We start from the raw sequence: 10767 nt of genomic DNA, 5'->3' as shown, positions 1-10767 counted from the left end.
AGAGATCCAACTCGCCGCTGCTTCTAACGCGCACTGAGCCAGCCCCACTAACTTTATTACCCTGCGCGCAACCTACCCCGCCTCGGCACACCGACAGCCAATAGCCACAGGAGACTCCGCCCACCCTACCAATCAGAGCAGAGGAAGTGGGCGGGGATAGAGTAAAGATGGGGAGGAGGGAGGAAAGTTTGGTTGAACAGTAGCACCTCCGCAGTGCAGCACCGGTATGCGCGAAGGCTTTTACGCCAAATGGCTTGCGTAGCTGGCTGGGTGGAAGTGGGGCGGTTGCGCAAGTGGCGTACCCACGCCAGGGGGTGCTGCCTGCCTGTTTCCTTTTGCATTTTGTTCTTCCGTTCCCCCGGCAGGCAGTCTCCGCTTCAGGGGGTGAAGGAAGCTGTTCCCCGTGAAGTACATCGGGATGCCTTGCTCGCAAGGGGAAGGGAGGTTTTACCTCCTCCTGACCAGATTGAAAACACAATCACCCAGCTCCCCCCATTCTGTTGCTGCACAACGCGCAGGTCCATTGGGGCCTGACCCTGCAAACAGCATGGGGGCCCTTTGCCGTGGGGCTGCAGGGAGGTGGCTGAACGCGTCCCATGCTAGGGTTGCGTTCCCAGTAGAGCGGTACAGTCGGTAGAGCCGTTCGGGCACGGGCACGGCAGCATGTAAGTGACTGATGGTTGAGTACTTCTGAGATCTAGTGAACATGGTTGTAGCTATGGTAGCACAGTTGGATGCTTTGCCATGGAAGGGCGCTACTACTGGGGCCCAGAGCATGTGCGCATTTCACAAAGCAGCTGAAAGATTTTCCTACCATATAAATCATAGTTCATTTTCCATGTTGATACATTTTTGCCCATTATTTTTAAGAGTACAGCTGGTCAACAGTAACCATCAGTATGTGCCCTAACTTGGTGTGATATGCTAATCAACTGTATTTGAGCCCTGGGAACTACCAAAGAGTTGATGGCTGACAAGTTTTTACCCAGAACAGTGATTAGTGAGCTTACAGAATGTACTTCACAATATCTGTTCTTTCCCCCTCACTTTTCAGAATGTGGTGATGGATATAAATGACAGATTTGAGTGGAAATGAGGATAGTTATTATAGGCTACTCTGACATAGAAGAAAGTTACTTACGGGCATTAGACCAGTGTACACTTTGTAAAGATTTTTTTTTTAAATTGATATTTTGTATATGGAGCCTGAGCTTTAAGAGAGAACACTAACCACACAAAATAAACCAGAGTCTTGTTAGGAGCATTAAACTGACTCCTACAACTGTGACCATATTAAAAGTTGTGAGGCCAGGTAAACTATGCTTAGGAATAGTTTTTTTTTTTTTTTTTTTAAAAGCAAGCAAATAGTCTGGTAGCACTTGATAGATGGGATCATGAGCTTTTGTGGGCACATCCCACTTCTTCAGCTGACCGGAGTTACAACCAGGGGATAGTGTTATTCTTTTTTCTGATAGTCTCAACAATCTGGCAAGTGGTAGCTGAAGCATAAACCAAGGGCTTTGCAGGTCAGTAGCTGTGAAGTACATTTCCATAGTCTATCTAGACTAGTTCTGGAAAAGTGGTGGTTATATGTCGTAAAGCAGGATTAATAACCCAGCTTCAAGGCCTGGTTTCCAGAGATCGACTCTTATCTCAAGAATGGGCTCCACACACAGACAAGGAAGAGAACAAACTGTCCCACAGCTCATATAGCCATTTCTTCCTGGATCACTGACTCTACACCAAACTGGCTATGTCTAGACTGGCATGATTTTCCGTAAGTGCTTTTAATGGAAAAACTTTTCCGTTAAAAGCATTTGCAGAAAAGAGCATCTAGATTGACACAGATGCTTTTCAGCAAAAGCATTTTTTGCCGAAAGCGTCTGTGCCAATCTAGACACGGTTTTGCACAAGAAAGCCCCGATCACCATTTTCGCCATCAAGGCTTTTTTGCACAAAACAGTTTTTAGCTGTCTACACTGGCCCTTTTGCACAAAAGCAATTCCGGAAAAGGGCTTTTGCCCGAACGGGAACGTCAAAGCATTTGTGCAAGAAGCACTGATTTCAGACAGTAGAACATCAGTGCTTTTGCACAAAATCAAGCGGCACGTGCTTTTGCGGAAAAACTTGCCAGTCTAGACACAGCCAACTTTGTATAACCCTAAATGTTGTGCATCGCCCCAAAGCTGAACATTTGTTTACACACTAGAAGAACTTGGAAGATTGTAACAGCACCACCTTATGGTATGTACCATAACTATTATTTTCTAAGATTCAGTCCACACTACAGAGAAGTTGACATAAGGCACATTGTATCAACATTAGTTATGTTGGTGTGTACATTAGAATCCTACTTCTGCTGAAATAAATGGCCTGCTATATCAACATAACTCTACCATAAGAGGCATAGTGCTTATGTTGGTGTCATTAACTACACAGACACTAAGCTTTGCTGCCCTAAGTTATTTAGATCAGTTGTGGGCTGTCATTCTTATCAGTTTCATGGCTCCAGGTGTGAACAATAGGCTGTTGCTCTTGAGCAGGAGGCAGCCATGAAACTGACAAGAATGTCAATTTTATTGCTGCTGTGAAATTGAGCCTCTACTGGATGTACAGCTGGGGCTGGCACCAGGGCTGTGTCTAGACTGGCCAGTTTTCTGGAAAATCAGCAGCTTTTCTGGAAAAGCTTGCCAGCTGTCTACAGTGGCTGCTTGAATTTCCACAAAAGCGTTGACTTCCTACTATAAGAAATCAGTGCTTCTTGGAGATAGTAGGCTGCTCCCGTTCAGGCAAAAATCCTTTTGTGCAAAAGGGCCAGTATAGACAGCTCAGATTTGTTTTCCACAAAAAAGCCCCGATCGCGAAAATAGTGATTGGGGCTTTTTTGCGCAAAAGCACATCTAGATTGGCCAGAGGCTTTTCCGCAAAAAGTACTTTTGCGGAAAAGCTTCTGTGCCAATCTAGACGCTCTTTTCTGAAAATGCTTAACGGAAAACTCTTCCGTTAAAGCATTTCTGGAAAATCATGCCAGTCTAGACGTAGCCCAGCTGTAAGCTCCTATGTGCTGTCAATGCCCCTACCATTCCCCATATGCAAGCACTCCTGGCAAGGATGCAGACAATGGTCTGAAGGAGGATAGCATGGATAGCAATAGCCAATGAATTACTATGGTGGTTATATCAAGTTAAGAACCTAATTTTGTAGCATACATAAACCATAATACAATTACAGCTTACAGTTTGTTACTGAGGTAAATTTACCTCAGCACTGAGTGCTCACTTTTGGCACTATGCAATGTGAAAAGCCCACTCATCTGTTTGAAATCTATGGGAGTGGTGTGTGCTGATTCAAATAACACTGCCACAGATGCAGCGTTAGGTAGATTCCTGGATCATGCAGGATCCTTAGCAGCTACAGAATAAAATGCTAGACTGATAGGAGTCCTGTTCCTTTACCCCATGAGCTCTGTGGGGATACTGCAGAAGAATACCTTAGTACAGAATAAAAATATCTTCCTATTTATCACAGCCCTGGATGGGTCACACCAGAGGTTTTCCTTAACACTCAACTTCCACAAGCATCACATCATGTCTGGACACAGCTAGGCTATGTCTACACTGGCAGCTTCTTGCACAAGAGCATCTTGAGCACAGGTTCTTGTGCAAGAACTCTTGCCCAAGAAAATGTCCACACTACCATATGCGAGCTGTGCTTTGCGCAAGAGCGCCCATGGCAGTGTGGACACTCTTGCGCAAGAAAGCTCTGATGGCCATTTTAGCCATAGGGCTTTCTTGTGCAAGAAATCCCTGCCAAGCATCCACACTGTCCTCTTGCGCAAGAGGGCTTACACCTTTTTTTTTTTTTTTAAAGCGTAGCTCTTGCGCAAGAAGCCTTCCCTTACCATGCCGTACTGTAAATTTCCTTGCACAAGAGCAGGCAGGCAGTGTGGATGCTCTGCAGATTCTTGCGCAAGAACGGCCATACTTGCACAAGAAGCTGCAAGTGTAGACACAGCCCCCTTGTATCTTTCTCTGCTAGCTGGTATGATAGGAATGCAGGGCATATGACTGAGAAACCACACACAATGGCTGTGTCTTCATTGGCACCCTTTTCCGGAAAAGGGATGCTAATGACAAGTCGGAATTGCAAATGCCGCAGGGGATTTAAATATCCCCCGTGGCATTTGCCTGAACATGGCTGCCGCTTTTTTCCGGCTCGGGGCTTTGCCGGAGAAAAGCGCCAGTCTAGATGGGATCTTGCGGAAAATAAAGCCTTTTCCGGAAGATCCCTTATTCCTGAATTTAGGAGGAATAAGGGATCTTCCGGAAAAGGCTTTATTTTCCGCAAGATCCCATCTAGACTGGCGCTTTTCTCCGGCAAAGCCCCGAGCCGGAAAAAAGCAGCAGCCATGTTCATGCAAATGCCGCGGGGGATATTTAAATCCCCCGCGGCATTTTGAGGGGGAAATCTCGCTCCCCTGGGGTACAGAGACCCCAGAAGGGTCCGAGGCCGGAGGTCAAATCAGTGAGGCAGGAGAGAAACCTAGAAGAGAAAACTTTGATGCATGCATGCAGGCCGTCACTTCCAAGAGTGAAGCAGCAGCCCTGACAGACAGATTCAGGTATCCTATATACAGAATGCTTAGACAGTTCAGTTGTGGATTGTTCTTCTTTAACATATCAAAGTCTCAGCAGAAGTACTGAGACTTCTGTTCACCCCAGGAGTGCTAGAAGTAAGTTTTTACAGTACACAAAGCCACATGAGAACTTGAGTGGAGGAGTCTACAAGGCAAACCGTGACAAAGATAAGGGTTTACATGACAAATTGTGACAGACTAGGAGTATCCATGAATTTGAGATAGTCATTTGTAAGGGTCTTTGATTAGAGCTAATTTGATTTCTCTCTGTTACAGGGAGAGGGGCCTGGAAAACTTTTTAACCCTTACAGCAGTTTTCTTTTAGAAAGTTATGATTTCTGCACAGTCTCCCCTTAGACACAATGGGAGTTATTTGATTTTCCCCACAATTTGCAATTCCGACTTGTCTCATTAGCATCCCTTTTCTGGGAAAGGGTGCCAATATAGACACAACCTAAAGGTATGTCTACACTGCATTCCTCTTTCAAGAGGTCAGTTTGTTTGAACCTCCCAGCAGCAGGATCCAAGAGCAAGGGTATGTTTACACTGCATTCCTTTTGAGAGGAATGCAAATGCAGCTGAGCGAAATTGCAAATGAAGCACAGATTTGAATTTCCTGTGCTTCATTTGCATAATCACATCTGGGCACTATTTCGAAATACCCTGTTTTGAAAAAGAAACTCAGTCCATACATGGTTATTTCAAAAGAAAACCCTTCTTTCGAAATTACCCTTAAACCTCATTTTATAAGTAGTAAGGGTAATTTCGAAAGAAGGGTTTTCTTTCGGCATAACTGCATATGGACTGCATTTCTTTTTTCAGAATAGAGTATTTTAAAATGGCGCCTGGATGTGATTATGCAAATGAAGTGTGGGAAATTCAAATCTGCGCTTCATTTGCAATTTTGCTCAGCTGCATTTGCATTCCTCTCTCGAAAGAGGAATGCAGTGTAAACATACCCTTGCTCTTGGATCCTGCTGCTGGGAGGTCCAAACAAATGGCTTAATGTTTTTAATGCTGCGTAGCAGGCTCTCAACATCTTACATTAATCTGTCCTAAAATTTATGTCAGGCTTATGGGGTGCACCAATACAAGGCCTTTGTGTTACTTCTTCAGTAAGAGGATATTAATCCAGGGGTGGCCAACCCACGTAATTTGTATAAAGAAATGCAGCTCTTGCTAGTTCTGAGCCACACCCAAGTGCCTGCTCACTGATGGCCACTCTGCATACGCACTCCAGAGCCTGGAGGGAGAAGCGTGTGGCAGCTCTGGGACCCAGGCATTGGCTTAGAGCAGGAGGGGGCGCGGGGGGGCTGGGGTTAAGGTTGCCAGGTGTCTGGTTTTGAACTGGACAGTCCAGTATTTGAGTTCTGTTCAGGAAACAAATTGAGAAAATATTAGTGTCTGGTATTTTCTAAATAAGATGTAATGTAGATTGTGATGTAATGTCATGTGTGTCCGGTATTTTTGTTGAAGCCATCTGGCAGCCCTAGCTGGGGTTGTCTGGCTCTGGGGGAGAGCAGCAGGGCTGTGGGTGCCTTGCTCTGCAGGAGGGGGAGGGCATTGGGTTAGAGCAGAGAGGCTGGGGGTGCCTGGCTCTGGGGGAGAGAAGGAGAAATTGGGTTAGAGCGTGGGGGCTGAAGCACCTTAAAAACTCAAATTCTTCATAGATGCAGAATTAGGTAGCCAACACAGATGTCATTTAAATTCCAGAGCACAAAAAGAATCAGCATGTACCTGGTTTACACTTTGTTTCTTTAAAGAAAATTCAAGGGCTATTGTTTGCGAGGTGAAGCAATTATTCTGAGAGATGAGTCTCTCACTTATTGTTTTTGAACCTCTCATTTGCAGTCTGGGAAAGACCTGAATCTTTAGAACTATAAGAAGAGAGCACCATAATCTTCATAAGTTTAAAAAAAAAAAAAAAAGAAACCATACCAGAGACCAACAAGTTGGAGTGAAACAGGCACTTCAAATTGTGCTAGTTTACATCTCAGTTCAATTTAGTTTTAAAAAACACAGGACATAATAGGGCAGTAGTGTTAAATTTAAAATACAATGTGGGGATGCCTTTAAGTTTTTTTTAATTTGATGTTTGTTCCTTGTCAAGTTCAAGATCTATGCACTGGCCACAAATTTTTTAAGTGACTAGAGACTTTATTGGTTTTTGACCAAAGTGTCCTGTAATGTTATCTTAATCACTACATTTTGTATACTATATCTATAAAAATATATAATAGATGGTTCTCCTCACTATCCACAGCTATTTTGTCTTTGTTTCTAACTGGTTGGCCACCCCTGTATTCATCTATTGCAGTGACTCCCAACCTGTGGTCTGTGGACCCCTGATGGACCACAATGGTACTGCAGGGAGTCCATGGAAAGTTTACAAGTGATAATTGGGCCCACCCCAGTCCTTACTTTTCTTTACATACTTTACTTTTTTCTCCTCCCCTAGGGGAGGGGAAGAATCCATGAAATGTTCAATTGGAAAGGTTGGGAACTACTGAACTAAGGTATTTTTCTCTGTGTAACAATAGCCATTAATACTTTTCACAGAATCTTATAGGTAAAGAAAAACCTGAACAGACTACAGTATTTTAAAAAATAGCATGCACAGACATGCTATTTACAGGTAAACACATATAGGAACTATTTTTCATTTAAAAGAAGCTCAAGGGTTTTTTTTTTTTTTTAAAACAACTAGGGGCTAAGGAGCAGTTTTTCATTCCCTTGTGTTTTGTCAAAAGGCAGTCTCCTCAAAGAGCTTTATAGCAACAATCTGGGCCTTGAGCCTGCATGAGGATTCCCACAGGCAGACCTCCACATCTGTCCACAGCTCCACGGACATCAGTGGGGTTCCATGGAGATGCACACAGAAGTGACTGCAAGATTAAGGTTTAAAATATTTAAAGCACAATTTAGGATGGTACCAGGCTTCTGTCAAGTAAAAGATTTTAAACAGAATCAAGGTACCATCACTAATCAAAAATTAGTTTTCTTGGGGTAAGAAGAAGTCAAATAGAAGTACTCAGTGTTGGAAAACCAAACTTAAATGAGGGATTGTGTTTTACTTTGACTTGTAGAACATCCCCCTACAGTGTTTGCCACAAATATTCCAGCACTGTGCTAGGGCACAGGATCTCAAAGTGGAAATGAAGTAGACGCTCGATCCTTTGACTAGGTCTAGTAAGTCTGTTGGGAAATGGGTAGAAACCACTATTTATTTATTTTATAAGCACATCAGATGGTGTTGATTGGCATTGAATCAACCTCATTACTTTAAAAATATACTACAAAATATTTACTTCTATATTATAACAAATACATTTGTTGAATAAATGAATTTATTGAATAAATTAACAGAACATCTCCTGATGCATGAGTGCTTATTCACTGAGGCCTTGACCATGCATGTAAATAGCTGTATGCCAGGGGTGGGCCAAAGGGCCTCCATGGGCTGGATCCGGCCTGCCAAGCGAGTTGATTCAGCCCACAGAAGCCCTGCCACTCCCCCCACCCCCAGGCCAATCAGGACCTGGGGGCAGGGAGGAAGCGCACAAAATCTCCTCCCTCTCTGACCCCATTCTGCAGGAAGTGCGTGGTTTTTAGAAGCACTGTGTGCTCATGGCAGGGCGGGAGGAGACTTCGTACGCTCCCTCCGCCCCCAAACTCTGATTAGCCTGGGGGCTGCTCACGAAGTCTCCTCCCACCCTGCAAGGGACTTAGCTCTAAGCACTGCACACTCCTTGCAGGATGGAGGCAGGGTAGAAGGAGACTTCGTGCTCTCCCCACCCCCAGGCTAATCAGGGCTTGGAGGCGGGAGAGGGGCTCAGTCAGTCAACCACCAGCTGCTGCAAAGCTAGTGGGTGCCTCTACACGGCGCACCCTTGCAGGGTGGTGGCAGGGAGCCAGAGACTTCACATGCTCCCCCTTCCCAGACCCTGATTGCATGCTGCCCCCAGGTAAAAGTCTCCTCCCACTGCCAGGAGCACCTAGAGGGAACTGCCAGCTGTTCAGAACAGCTGATGGTTCTCTCTGGGGGGCAAAGACTTTGTGCGCTCCCTACCCCCAGACCAATCAGGGTAGCACAGAAGTGTCCTGGCCCTGCCCCTGCCCCTTGCACTTAAAATATTTCTGAAGTGGTCCCCAATCATAAATTATTGCTCACCCTGGTACAAGGTCATCTATTTGAGGTGGTCCTGTAATCCATTCACTGCAAAGGTATAGTTTCATAACTGAAGTTCTCCCTTGGGAAAAATGGTTTGAAGTTATAAGAAAAGGTGGCATGCACATTTGAAAAAAATCCTGAAAACTCAAATAGTTTGAACTGTTTGCAAAACCTTACTGGATTTTCTCAGTTCTTCTTCTGCCTTCACAAACTTCTCAGACAGATCAGCAGAGGCACACACAACAACAATAGCATCTAATGTGTTAGAAAAGAAAATGCAATGGAATAAAATATCTACAAATACAAGCAACTATTTCAATAAGTGAAAAGGTCTTAAGAGTTTACCGGATTGTGAGGAACTTGCCAATTAAGGGACTTGAGGTCTATTTTTCTCTTTACATGAATAAATATTTAAAAGCCAACAATCAGCATGTTCTAACAGATTATACTGGATAAACAGGACAATTGCATTTAGCAAGTTCTTTTTCTCAACTGAGAAGTGTTACACATTTGAAAGTAAAGCATTTGCATCAAAACCAGTGGGACTATGATACTTCTATATGTGGAGCTTTCCCTTCTCCAAAACAATCCACCCCTCCTCGCTTCTCAAGCTTCTATTCTTATTGGCTCTCCTCTAAAATGTGCAATGTGATTGGAAAACTGAACTTAACTCTGTTTGCTAAAACCAGCTTGTGTCTCCACTCTGTCACATGTAGTGTTGTAATCAATAAAACACTGCCAAGGGATCACCCTAGTTCTTCCCTCTGAGCCTGTGATGAACTCTCTGAATCAGGGACATCTGTGCTGCAGAAAGAATCTATTGTAGTGGGTTCGCTTACTTTTTCCCACACAGCTTCTTCCCTCGGGGTGGGTCTTGGGGGAAGTAGCTGGCTGTTCCGCCACTGACGCAACCCATTTGGGTGTGGTGTTGGTCTTCGGGGAACTTCCCTCCAGCAGTGACCAGTCTATTCTTAGTCCACGCTCCCTTCGAGGAAGTGGGAAGAAGAGGAGTCATTGCTGTTCTTTAGTCCAGGGTCCTCCCTACGACTCCCAGTTCTTCTGCCCTGGAAACACCCAGTTCCCTCCATGCCATCCCAGCCTCAGTGGCTCACTGCCAGTCCCTTAATAGACCCTCCAGGCAGACCCCAGTATCTCCAGGCCCCTCCTCCCCAGCCACAGGCACACCTCTGTCTGCCTGGTTGCCTCCTGGTCTTAGGGCCTGGAGCTTCCCTGGCTCAAGCTTCTCCCATCTACCACAGCTTCCTCCTTCGCAGCCCAGCCTTTTAGAGCTGCATCCATGCTAGCCCCAGCCCTTCATGACCGCCTCTTTGCAGCACTGGGCCTCAAGCCTGGTAGCCTGGGTTCATCCTGCCAGAGATTCCCCAATCCTACCCTCTTCCAGGGAGCCTCTTGCTTCCCTAGTAGTCAGGTCTCTACTGCACTCCCTCCAGAGCAGCTGGCAGATCTCCCTGTCCTCCTGCTAGGAGCTGTTCTTATTGCCTTCAGCTGGGCCCTCCTCATTTGCAGCAGCTGGACTTCCCCTGACTCCCTGCTCTCAGCCCCTTAAAGGGCCATGGCAGGGCAAGGGCAGGGCAATGCCCTGCCGCACTATTCATTTGTTTACTTTAAAAACAAGTCATTGCCTCACTGGAAGCATTTATCCTGTATTCATGAAAATTGAACTAGTGTACTGATAGCATATTACAAGTCTTAGCTTGGGTACTGTGATGGAGTGAAGGGTGGAGATTTTTAGGGGGTTCTGGGAACAGTCTCCTCTAGGACATTTTCTTGAAAATGCCTATTTGGTACAAATGGATTTCCTTTTAAGAAACATTGTATTAATGAGCCCCAGAAATGCTGCTATGTCTGGCAGAGATTATTTAGCAATTTCCAGAGAGTGGTGCCTCCAAAGACTCAGGCTGTGTCTACACTGGCACCCTTTTCTGTAAAAGGGATGATA

At 45.1% G+C, this 10767-nt stretch overlaps 1 long non-coding RNA gene across 2 annotated transcripts; it reads right to left on the bottom strand.

The window, feature by feature from the left end:
* Positions 1–5785: 5785 nt before the first annotated feature.
* LOC142829198 (uncharacterized) lies at positions 5786–10318 on the bottom strand. 2 transcript variants are annotated; one of them, XR_012903611.1, is made up of 5 exons: positions 10200–10318; positions 9647–9792; positions 8985–9062; positions 8808–8886; positions 5786–6006 (listed from the first exon to the last, which is right to left on the bottom strand). It is a non-coding gene; the product is annotated as an uncharacterized LOC142829198 (long non-coding RNA). The 2 variants fall into 2 exon arrangements; XR_012903612.1 differs by lacking the exon at positions 5786–6006 and adding an exon at positions 7655–7831.
* Positions 10319–10767: the final 449 nt, after the last annotated feature.

Source organism: Pelodiscus sinensis, chromosome 4 (assembly GCF_049634645.1).
Source record: "Pelodiscus sinensis isolate JC-2024 chromosome 4, ASM4963464v1, whole genome shotgun sequence".
In the NCBI taxonomy this organism is placed as follows: Eukaryota; Metazoa; Chordata; order Testudines; family Trionychidae; genus Pelodiscus; species Pelodiscus sinensis.
This window is presented reverse-complemented; position numbering and strand designations above follow the sequence as displayed.